This window comes from Prosopis cineraria, unplaced genomic scaffold, assembly GCF_029017545.1.
Source record: "Prosopis cineraria cultivar Desert tree isolate PC_DT_omini unplaced genomic scaffold, ASM2901754v1 PC8, whole genome shotgun sequence".
Lineage (NCBI taxonomy): Eukaryota > Viridiplantae > Streptophyta > Magnoliopsida > Fabales > Fabaceae > Prosopis > Prosopis cineraria.
In genome coordinates, this window is record NW_026555339.1 from 23,290,365 (window position 1) to 23,302,828 (window position 12,464).

The 12,464-nt window shown below is 32.0% G+C and overlaps 1 long non-coding RNA gene across 1 annotated transcript; it reads right to left on the bottom strand.

The window, feature by feature from the left end:
- Positions 1-384: 384 nt before the first annotated feature.
- On the bottom strand, positions 385-3,797 carry LOC129318655 (uncharacterized). Its single transcript, XR_008595280.1, has 3 exons — positions 3,593-3,797; positions 3,408-3,492; positions 385-599 (listed from the first exon to the last, which is right to left on the bottom strand). It is a non-coding gene; the product is annotated as an uncharacterized LOC129318655 (long non-coding RNA).
- Positions 3,798-12,464: the final 8,667 nt, after the last annotated feature.

Below are 12,464 nucleotides of genomic sequence, written 5' to 3' on the forward strand. Positions count from 1 at the left end.
ATTAATCATTACATGTGTAACACATCAAAGCATTACACAATGGAAACAAGTCATATGCTTTCATATCAATCATTGCATGCCTTTAAAATGAGTAAAACAAGTCAGATTATGGGTCATGTGCCGCGACATGTGGCACAAAGCCACGTGCCTTAACCTTCTCTATATCATGCCATCACACCCCAGTACTAAAGGTATGATTGGCATGAAATATGTAATGAACCCACATTCCTTAAACTTTGATTATCTAGAAATTAAGCTAAATTAGCGATATATGTAAGTTATATATAATAGTAAAGTTTTTAAAGTTTTGTAGAAATTTTGACAGAATCTCCTCTATAATTTGAACTTCACAAAATTTTTACAACAACTACAAAAACTTGCCAATCAGACCAACAAGGAGACTAGCTCCATTCCAGCAATTCTCACAATAACAAAATAAAACTAGGATCCAACTATGAGGTATGTGAAGCACTAATTTATAATTTACAAAATACAATATAAGATTTCACCAAAAATAGAAATCACCATGTGCTTCCTTTATCCAAAAAGTAAGAAGGACCCTCAATGGTCGGTTTGAGACGCAGGGTCAGCTATAATATCTGAGACCAAAAATTTACTGGTGAGTAGCGTCCCGATTCAAATTTTAATAAAGAAAATATATAAAGATAATAAATAACAAATTTTAATTCAAATAACTTCATGAAATAATGAATCATCCAAAATTGAAAATAAATAATGTTTTTTCATAACAATGTGATTGTAAATTTAGACAAGATTGTTAGAATCACATATGTATATTAAAAATTTTACTGCTCATAAAATATAAAAACTTAAAATAAACATAGTTCAATAAAGTACTTTTAGAGAATTTTCAAAAAAAATGATAAATTTTAGCTTAGACTTTTAGGAGTGCTTTATCAGAATGAATAACAAGCATGGACACACAATCCACGAGGGTAAATAACCAATCAAGCAAGGCCGAAGGCCACGAAATAAGCATAGAAGAAGCTATAAACCAAGCGTTCAAGTTTCAAGCCTACAAATATAAGTGTGAGTACAGTACTCATGAATAACCATCCCTCTGTTCCACGTTTGTTGGCCATCGCACGGGGCTAGCACCTCTGATAAGTACCCTACTAGTTAGGTGTACTATAGCATACCAAGGGTGTCACGCCCCAAAAATAGAGAGTGACCGGCACAGGATGTGAACCACCGCACATCCCTTAGACCTTAAATCGGGTAATCTTTCCATGACTAAGACATAATTATGCTTTAATTTGAATTAAAACATACTTAAATATTTTTTTGGTGTTAATAAAATACTTCAATATTTTTGTAGAAATTTCGACAGAACATACTCTATAAAGAGGATCTCCCAAAAATTCTACAACACCATATCTCAATAAAAAAAAATTAAGTCAATTAGGAGCAAAGCTTCTTCCAGCTAGTAGACAAAAATATATATAACAACATAAACAATCTAACCACAGACTATATGGAGCACCTAACAAAAGTTTACAAAATAAAATCTCATAATTAAAACTTTACATCAAGAGAAACTTTAATCGTTAACTCCTCCACGTCTAGTCATTCATAAACTCCTCAATGTTCAACGGGTGGTTCAATGTCAGCTATTCTATCTTAGACCAAAATTATTTTCAATGAATAACGTCTCAAAATAAATAATTAAACATGTATAAAAGGAAAGTTAAAAGAAATTATGTAAATTAAAAGCACAACAATCTTCATGAAGATTTAAATAAATTCAAAATAAAAGGATTCTAGATAACTTTTAGATAAAATCTTAAGCCATTAAATTATCATACCAAATATTGTTATCACTTGATCTCAAGGAGTGTAATAAACGAAATGAGTAATTATAAATAGATTACTAATTAACAACCAATAGGATATAAAATTATTAAATAATTAAATTCATTTTTATAAGGACTTGTCAGAATAATTAACAAATGTAGACACATACTCCACGAGGACAAATAACCAGACGGGGCCAAAGCCATGAAACAGACATGGACACATAGTCCAAAGGATAAGTAATCAAACGTGGTTGAAGCCACGAAACAGACGCAGGTACAAGACCCGTGAATAACAAACATGAGAGCGAAGCTCACAAAGATCAAACTAGCTAGTAATTGACCATGGTGCGCCAAGGGCTAACAGAACTGCCATCAGCAACTAGCGTTCTGTATACGGTCCCTTTCTAAATCCACTTTCAGACATGTGAGAAAATCATTACTTTTCAAAATATAATTTCTCTTTTTAATATCAAACTCGCACGAAACATATAAAAACATCAATACTTCTAAATATGAAAATTCACAATTAATATCTCATAAACTATTCACAAATTTTCATAGTTAGCTTTATCAAATATAGGACCACCAAAATTTATAAAAGAATTTCATCAATATAAAAAATATAAATCATGACTGCAAGAAGCAAAACAATTTAATTAATAAAAGTAGCTAAAGTAATAGAAATATACAAATATCTATAAATTATTGAAAATAATATTTTAATAAAGAAAACTTTATAACATATAAATTAATTGGGACGTTATTCACCTACCTGAAAATCCCAAAACACAAAATTTTCCTCTAAGTTTTAATCACATTTTTCCTTTTCCAAACACCCTAAAAATCATGTTAAGAATTTAAATAAACTTTCAATAAATTCAATAATTTTCTTCCAATATTACCACTATCAAAATTTTGTCATAATTATTTGAAATTTTAAAATCGAAACTCTACATATAAAAATCCATCAAAGCCATAGCATAATGCTTGGTTAAAATACAATCTCATATTAAACTTTTTGTTTAAACACCAAATGTATATTATTCTCAATCTCACCATAAATTGCTCAGCAATTTCTTAATAATCATATACCTCCAAAGAATTTAACCAGCTACATGTTACTTTCATTTAATAAAACATTTGTAGACAATAGTAAGTACAATTCTTCAAACAATAGCATCTAAACCAATTATGTCTTTCAAGGGATTTAATGAGATTTTTAAGAATTCCCAATCAAGCACTCCTTTTAACAAGCATTTTAACAAACATTCTATAGGCATCCAGCTTGAAGTATCTAAGCTATTTTCCTTCAATTTCATCCTAACCAAATATTCAGTAACAACCAATGTAAACAAAAGTTGGTTTAATTTAAAAATTATAATCCTTATGTATCACCACTAAGCTTCAATACATTTTTTTTAACTTAATTTAGATCTTCTTCTCCTACCTAGTCACGGCAACAACAGAGCAAAAGTTCTTGTCCTACGTAGTCACGGCAACAACAGAACAAAAGAGGGAAAATTTAAAACTTCAACAAAATTACACACAAACTCACACGCACAGCAGAACCAATAATGGGAGGAAATTTACCATTAAAAAAACATGAACAAAGAAGAGAGAAGAGGAGGTCGAATGTGCTACGCCCAGCGGATGACGAATGAGACCCAACGCACTCCTTACGGCAATAAGAACAGAGGAGAGGAAAGCATCGCTAATCAAGATCAGAACCAAAAAACCAACAGTAACACAAGGAAAAATGGATCTACAATCTGTACCTCACAAGACATACACAGTGAACTTGAAACAGAGAAGAACGAAAGGATTTCTGTCAACGTTCAGCAGCTATAAACAAATCCCCAACACCTGTCAACGGCGGATGGAAGAAAAGGTGACAGTACTCTCGTTGGTGATGACCAAAAATGGAAGAGAAGGAGTCAAAAACCAGAAGAAGAACGAAGGAAATAAAGGAAAACAGATCACCTCTTTCTCACTCTTCACGTCTCGAATGATCTAGCAATAAGGGAAGAGACATTTCAAATTTGAAGGGAGGGCAAATGGGTAAATTTATAAAGCAAAAAGGTAGAAAAATAAAACTCTTTGACCCCACCAGATTTGAACTCCAGACCAAATGGAGAAAGCTATATGCACCCTCCTACTAAACCAACAATCCTCATTGTCATAGCTGCTTCAAACATTAATAAAAATATACTTTTAACAAATTATCATGCATTTATTTATTATTATTATCCATTTTTTCTTCAAGGTTATTACAAAGATTATCATTAGCATCCAGTATTCTGAGCTTAATCCTTCTCAATATAATCAAGTATGTATGGAGTGAGAAATTATTTTCAAAAATTTTTTTTCAAGTACCGTTCAACCATTAATTCTTATTGCCCAAATTCATTTTCATATTAACATGAAGTTAAATAATTAGGTTGTAATAACATAAATTGTTTGTAAAATTAAGACATAATTATTATAGAAATTGAATTGAAATGATATTTTGATAATTTATAAGGGAATAATAATAAAAATTTAAAAACAAAGCAATTTTTTAAAAAAATTTCTAAAATTTTATTCAGAACGCTATCCACTCACTTGAGTTTCCAAAATCTTATAGTCTAATTCTCACAACTCTTTGCTCATTCTAATTATGCCCTAAAATTAATCTAACACATAACTCAACAATCTTTTTTGTTATTATAAATATTTATAATTTCTATAGGCTTTATTATAAACTTTAACAATCTTATTTCCACTCACAAATCTTTCAAGTATATTTACAATTGGCCAAAAGAACGTGCACCATACTAAATCATGAAGCAAGCATTTAATTAAAACTAATAATTTTCATCTTCTAATTTCTTTTGCCAAGTTCTAGCTCAACATTTACTAAAATAGTATCTAATCCATCCCACCCAATTATTTCTACCACCTTAAAACAATAACATAGTAGGGAAGCAGAGCACATTTTTGGTCACTGAAGAAAGAGGAGTAGATCACCCAATAGACTAGAATCCACACTCATGAAAGGAAGGAGAATCTATAAATTACCTTAACCAACATGTAGTAATAGCTGTCACTCACACACACGACTCACGAATAGCATGAAAAGGGAAAAAAACTACAATCTAAATAGCCTAAGAAAAGAAGACAGAACAGACTTCATGGAGCCGAAAGAAGAGGTAAGATATTAAACTTTCTTCATGCATGGATGTTCAGTAGGTGAGAATGAGGGGAACAAAAATTATTTTCCCACTCACTACCGACAGCCCTTTGATAAAAAAATGACAAAAAGCTATAACCTCCTCCCTCCACTGTGACAGCCGAACAAAGATGGAGAAGAGGAAGAAGGTGACAGCTAAACAAAGTTAAAGAGGAAGACAACAAACTGATGGCCAAGAAAGAAGGAGAGTACTGCTCACCTCATGCTGACACAAACAACACGATAACATGTAAGAAGAATCAGCAGCTTATTCCCCTGTGGCTGGCGAACACGAACGGGAAAGATGGCAGCAAACGAAGTAACGGCAGTGAAGAAAAACTGCCAGCCGATAGCGAGCTCGAAAAGTTTATAAGAATGGAAGAGATGAACCAACTATAAAAGTCTAGAGAAGTGTATAAGGGTGGTAGAGAAAAGAAAACGTGAAGCTCTGTTTTTTATTTGTGTAATCGAGCTGAATCAAAGCAAAAGAAGAAATGGGGAAAACTATGAAAAGAGCCCAAGAAATTATAATAAAAGGCACAAAATTTATAAGAAAGGGCACAAAATTTATTTATAATTGAAAACCAAACTTCAACTTAGAAAATTTGGACTCTAGATCCTTGTAAAAGTTTCTAAAATAATCTCCTATAAACAACCCCTTTCTAATTGCTATAAAACTTATTAAAATTTTAAGGTCATTACACATGTACTGCAACATGAAACACGGTGTGCCACGGTGCACATACCAGTTTCTATAGTTGTCATTTGATAGCTTAAATGACTAACTTTCAACATACGTCGTATCTATACACAATGTCCAATTGAAGCGATTCAATCACCCACATGAAGCTTAACTCGTAAGCTAACTAATGAGACAGAAATGGTTCGATCAAAATTTGAACATTCGGGTGCAAAAAATAACTTTTTCAAAGAAATTAACACACTCAAGTACTCAAGTCGATCCCATTATCTCATTAAACCATATTAGGCCTTCAATCAAGTCCAAAAGAACCTAATACACCTGATTGACCATAATATATAACATATATACATACGTGTCAAAAGCTGGTTGTTCAATAGCCTATTTCTATAAAACACAAATTTCTCACCACTTAGCTCAAAAACTTTGCTTTGACCATTTTCACTATAATATCACCACAAATAACCACTTTACATATTCACAACATATATATAACTAAATCTTAGCCCCTGCTAATTATTTCACCATATATTTACATATATGGACTAAGATTTATAAAATTATTACAAATCTCTATAAGTCCACTAATTCACTACTCATAACATGCATGCAATACCTAGAGTAACTTATATACATAACATTCATAAGGTTTAGGTTCATTACACAAACTCTAAAATCACACGGCTTTAACAATGCTAAGTTAGTCTTGACTCTTTTCCTTTACCTAGCTCACTACTTTAACATGTAAAAATGTAATTGCAAGGTAAAATAATAATCTAGGTAACAGAATAACTCTCTACTATCGACTATCACTTGCAACCATAAGCAAGTATAGCATAATATATAGGTAAATATAGCATATAACATATGTTTTACTTTAAATCACATCAACATATCTTTTTGCCACTTTTACAATTATATTTACCACTTGTCGCCACTTATTACCATTGACATGATCACTATCAACCAAACCTCCAAATTACCCTGACATAAAACTCTAGGCTCACCTTAGACTGATATATACTCTCATTGACCTTAAGCTCACCTTCAGTGGTAAAATCACCTTACCAAAGGTATTCTATCTTACTTTTAGATTATGGTTTCCCCCAATACACATAATGAGGTGTTGTTGACTCCAACTCTGCATCACATCAATACTAAGGAGTTTGAATCTCTAATATCACACCTTAATAGGTACTAAGGAGATAATCTCTAACACCGCACTTTAAAAGGCACTAAGAGATACAATTATCCAACATCGCACCCCGTCGACACTAAGGAAAAATATGCCATATGGTCTTTCTCTATATCTCACACAGGTGAACTCCCACCCCTTTGATCATGCTTTCTGAATGAATAATAGATTCCCAATCCCCACCACACACACACACACACACATATTCATATATAAAATTACACAATTTCACTTGTTTATATAACCAAAACTCCTGTAACCATGCAACAACGTGCTCAGTTTAAAATAATTTAATGCATTAGTGATAGAACACATTTATTACCCACTTTTATTTGTCAATTAGGACCCTTTTATTAATGATTTATCTCCTTTAAGTGTACACATTACATTAGATTTATAATTTTGCCTAAGCTTCTAGGTTTAGTACACTAGGGGCATTTTGGTCCAAAAAATAAACTTTTGAGAAAATGTACAAGAAAAATTGACAAATTTTATTTTATGTCCAGTTAATGAGTGGTGAAATTATATTTTTAAAATTCATTTTAGTTTGGGAGTAACTAAATAAAAAGTCAACACTTTCTTAAGTATTTTAGTTTGGCCTAGTTTTTGGTTCACCTTTAAGTGAAAATTTTTATATAATTTTGTGTAGCCTAAAACTTGATTATTTTAATTAATTCTCCCTTCTAATTATGAATTTAACTCTAGATATTAATTAAATTTTATTATATCACATGCTGTTTAATTGAATTATGTGATTTATGTGACATAGATAACATGTGACTTGTGCATAAATTGGACAATTGAGGTCAACACTCCTTGAGGTCAATGGCTAATCATTTGCACGTGAATTATGATTATTTTAAGGGATTAAATCATCTTAAATAATTTGGATGACACATAAAAAATTAGGCACACATTGAAATCATCTACAAACCACTAGGAGGGTGCCACCTTGTAAGTATGACAAGTCTCCTATTTTCTTTTTATTTTATTTTTTCATTTTTTAATTGAGTATTCAGCTGATGGAAAATACTTAGGAGCACATCCATTCAGCCCCAATTGAGATCCAACACTCATCTCATTCATATTTCACATTTTCTCTCTCTTGTTCATAATGTTCTTCATTTTCTCTCTTTTATTCTTCATTTTCCAGCACTCTAACCTCCATTTTCAGCTACTAAACCTCCACAAAAATAACACCATTCTTCTCCTCTCTTCATTTTTGTTCCATCCCTTCCTATTTCACAAGGTTCTATGCTCATTTTCTTCATCCCAAGTTCCATAAATTTCGGTCAACAAGCTTCCAACTTAGGGTTCTTGAAGATGATAAAGATTGGCTCAGTTTCTTTATGGAATCCTAGAGAGATGAAGATGGAGAATGAGTCTTGAGTTTGTTTCCTATCCTCTTCTCTTTTTACTAGATGGTTAGATTCCTTAATCTAGGGTTTAATCATCTTATCTTATAAATTCTAATTTGAATTTGATTGTAATGAACTTAAGTTAAAAAATCCTCCTAATTTATATTTTATTTAAATTAATATTATGGCAGATGGAGAGAGTTGATTAGTGAAACTAATGCTAATAGCTTACTTGAAGGTCTAACATTTAAAATGATTTTAAAATAGATTAATTTCACCTAGTTTAAAATTTTAGAAAAACTACTAAAATGTCTATGTCTTTTATGTTATTAGAAGAAATTTTAGGCCCTCTTTTGTAATTTTTGCAATTTCATAAAAGTCAGATATATATTCTCTTCAGGTCAGCAAGCACGCACCGCCTCATTTATTTTCCCTTCTCCTTCGGAATTTTTGAAAAATCCAAAACCACTGAGAGTCATCTTGTTCGTTCTTTGCTCATCTCCTCCTCACTGTCGTTCTTCATTTCTTCCCTCACCGTCGCTGAGCTTGCTTGTTTTCTTCTCTGTTGAGGATCTGCCGTGAAATGGTAATACTTCTTATTTCCCCTGCCTCTGGTTACTACCAATTTTTGCTCACCATTGATGAAGTGTGCTTGGTCTTTGCCTCTTTTTCCTCCTTAGCTGCTGTGTTCAGATCACCAGAGTTGTTGCTGCAAAAAGGCTGTTCAAGTCGACCTACTCGCTCCTTGCTCAGGCTTCATCGTTGATTCTTTCTTCTCCCTCCTTCGGTGTCATCTAGGTGATAGTGGATGGAGCTCGTCTTTTTTCCCCTCCGGTAGTCTGCTACTATTACAGGTACTGTTGTGTGTTTGAGATCTTCTTCCTCCTCTGCTCTTTGTTGACCATATGATGGCTTCCCCTGTTTCTTCTTGGTTCACACCATCACTGTATTCAAGGGAGGGTAGCCATAGGTGCGTTAGTTTCATCCTCTATTTTGCTTAGTTAACTTCTTCATCTTGCTATTAATTTCGCTGATTGAGATAGGTGTTTGGGGTCTTATCTTTCTTGTTCAATATGTGAGTGTGTTATGTGGCTAAGTTGTGAATTTTTTGTTATTGCTATGCATAAATAGGAGGAGTAATGGGATTCAAACAAGCTAAAAATGTAGTTCTAGGGGTGTGATTTTTGGTAGATAAATGCACTTATGTTTATGTTGAAGAAGAGGAATTAGATTTAATTTTCTTTAATGAAAATGTAGTTCTAAGGGTGTGATTTTTGGTAGATAAATGCACTTGTTTTTATGTTGAAGAAGAGGAATTAGATTTAATTTTCTTTCAGGTCCAATTGAATTTTTTTTCCTATAAAAAAATCAAAATTAGGTTGGCTGATTGAGTTCAATATCAATTTTGAGATTTGTAGGAGATGAGATCTAAGGGGAAGAGGTTTGGTGTTAATTTGAGAATTAATTGATAATAAGTGTTCGACAAAATGCCTCTAGAAGAGTTTTGATTAAATATCTTAGATTTATGAAATTTGATTAGTTATTGATAGATTCATTTAGTTTGATTGTTATTGATCCATGAATTTATCTTGTAGGTTACAAATTAAAGGAATTTAATTATTATGAATTTGTATATGACTTTAAATTCATGGGGATAGAATGGTTATTAATAAAGTGTTTTGGATAAAATATGATAGGTTAGAAAATTTTAATTGTATGGTTGGAAACAATGTACCGAAGAGATGTTATCTCAAGTAAATAGGTTGATATGGCTAAAGCATTATTGAGATCTTATCTAAACTCTGGAATTATTCAGAATTATAAGGTTGAAGAGTGTAAAAGGTATATTATCAATTTGGAAGACATACTTGGGGTGTCTGGAAATGGTTAGTCAAGAGAATTAAAGGTTATATGTTTATTCAATGATTTAGAATGTCGTACATTAGATGCTTGGTAAAAAGTCTAAGGAAAAACTTATACGTATTAATTTTAGAGTTTTTCCGATCACAGCTTAAGGGATATGAGTTTTGTGCCTATATCCCGTGCCGATCACATCTAATTTTTAGGGTGTAACATTGATGTTGATGTAAAAAGAGAGGATTGTTTCATTTAATTTCTTCCTTAGACAGCCATGACTGAATTTTTCCACTCTTTCTTTAGCACATAATCTTGTGTTTTTCAATTAGTTAATTACTTATGTTAATATTACATAATCTTGTGATATTAATGCTTGTGTTATTGAGTAGCTTGACATAATCTTGTGGTTACTCACAATTGGTTAATTTTTACCATGACTGTTGAGAGGAGATTTTGAGTGAATCACTTAGCTAATTTTTACACCAATTGATTAATTGAAATAGGAACTTTAATCTAAGACCTATAGAAGTTAGCTAATTAGGTTAATTGGCTTAGGATAATATTCTTAAATCATGACAGCTTTAGTCAAGAAGAAAGGAAAGCTTAACTTAGCCTAATCATGAGAAGATAATGAGTCCGAAATCAATTAATCTCTAGGGTTTCATTATTGTGAAAAGGAAAGTGCATTTCACTAACTTTATTTGGCATTTTAATCATTAGGTAATTAGTTTAGATAATTAGGTAACTAAATTCCTATAACTTTGGGTGATTTATTCCACTAGATAACTTTTAATTAGACTAAGACCATTCCTTGAAAGATGACCTAGGATTGACCCTATATTACATTAGGGTTAGCTTTAGTTTAATTTTCAAGATAAGCGACTAATCCCCACCAACTAGATAGCATACTTACACATAATTACAATAAATAGTCAAACAGAGAAAGTTATTCAGTTACCTCAACCCTTCTATCACAAGAAAGGTTGCTCGTGGATTTCAATTACCACTAAATCTCTTTACAAGCTTTTTCCCATAACTTACTCATGGAATACGCCAATCTATACACAATTGGCATTATTAGTCAGTTGATCTAATTGACCAAAAATGCTTAACTACTGCTTAAAGCTATATTGAGTCATCTTTTTCTTTCCACTTAATCAATCTAGGCTTATTACCACTCAATTATCACTTTACATCACTTCAAACAATCCTATTTCATCCCAACACCATTTCCACCCCTATTTCTATTGAATTAGAGCTAAAATTGAGCTTACAGGTTCAAAGCTCTATCATTCAACTCTAAACTAGTTGCAAAGCTCTAATTTAACTTTCAAGATTATTTTTATTACTATAGGGTAAAAGACAAACCCCTTAAATTTTTTCAATTTAATTTCTCCAAAACTCATAGTAAAAGAAATTATAGTAGAATTGAAGGTAAGGGTTGAACAAAGCTTACCCAATAAGTTATTGATCAGAAGTGCCTTCCAATGCCCTGAAAATGCTTGCCTTAGCTGAGGAATGCTTCTTTTTCCACTCCCTTCATGCTTTCCTTCTCTCTCTCTCTGAACTCACATACCAATTCATGACTTATTGATCAACTTTCTATGCCATGCGCTACGATGCAGGCAACCTTGTGTTGCGACATGTGGCACAGTAAGGAAAAATCTTCATCATGCGCACACGCTTTGTTTTGGGACGTGGTTCCTCTACCTGTATCTATTTATTCAACATCTTAATAAGTCAAATTATCAAGCAATCATCTAAACCTCTAATCACTTATTAATTACTAGTTTACCCCTCATTAATAGCTAATTACAAGATTAGAAAATTAATATATTATGTAACATGCTAGTGATAGTAACAAAATGGCTTTACGCCACTAAAGCAAAATTATACTGTAATGTAATCATCAGTAAGTGAAACCAGTAAGTAAAACACAAGTTTATGGAAAACTAATATTTTAGGGTTTTAAAGGCTTTTGGATCGTCATTCTCCATTTTTCTTTGACTTCAACAACTCAAGATCACCTAAAAGAGATGAAAGAAGCCATGGATAAGTGGAGAAGCTTGGGTTTCATGGAAGCTTAGTGATTGTCATCTAAAATCCATGTGATTAAGCATTTCTTAGTCATTTTCTTCTTTGTTTTGATCTATTGTTGTTAGGTTTTGCTATTTCCAAAGCTATGTGTGGGAAAACTAGAGAAGAAATGAACTTATTAATAGATTATGCTCATTTTTATCTATTAGTTAAGCTTAATATTAATTTTAGTTTCTCAATCTTGTGCTAGAATGTTGATTGATTTGATGCCAATGAACATTAAATATGATTT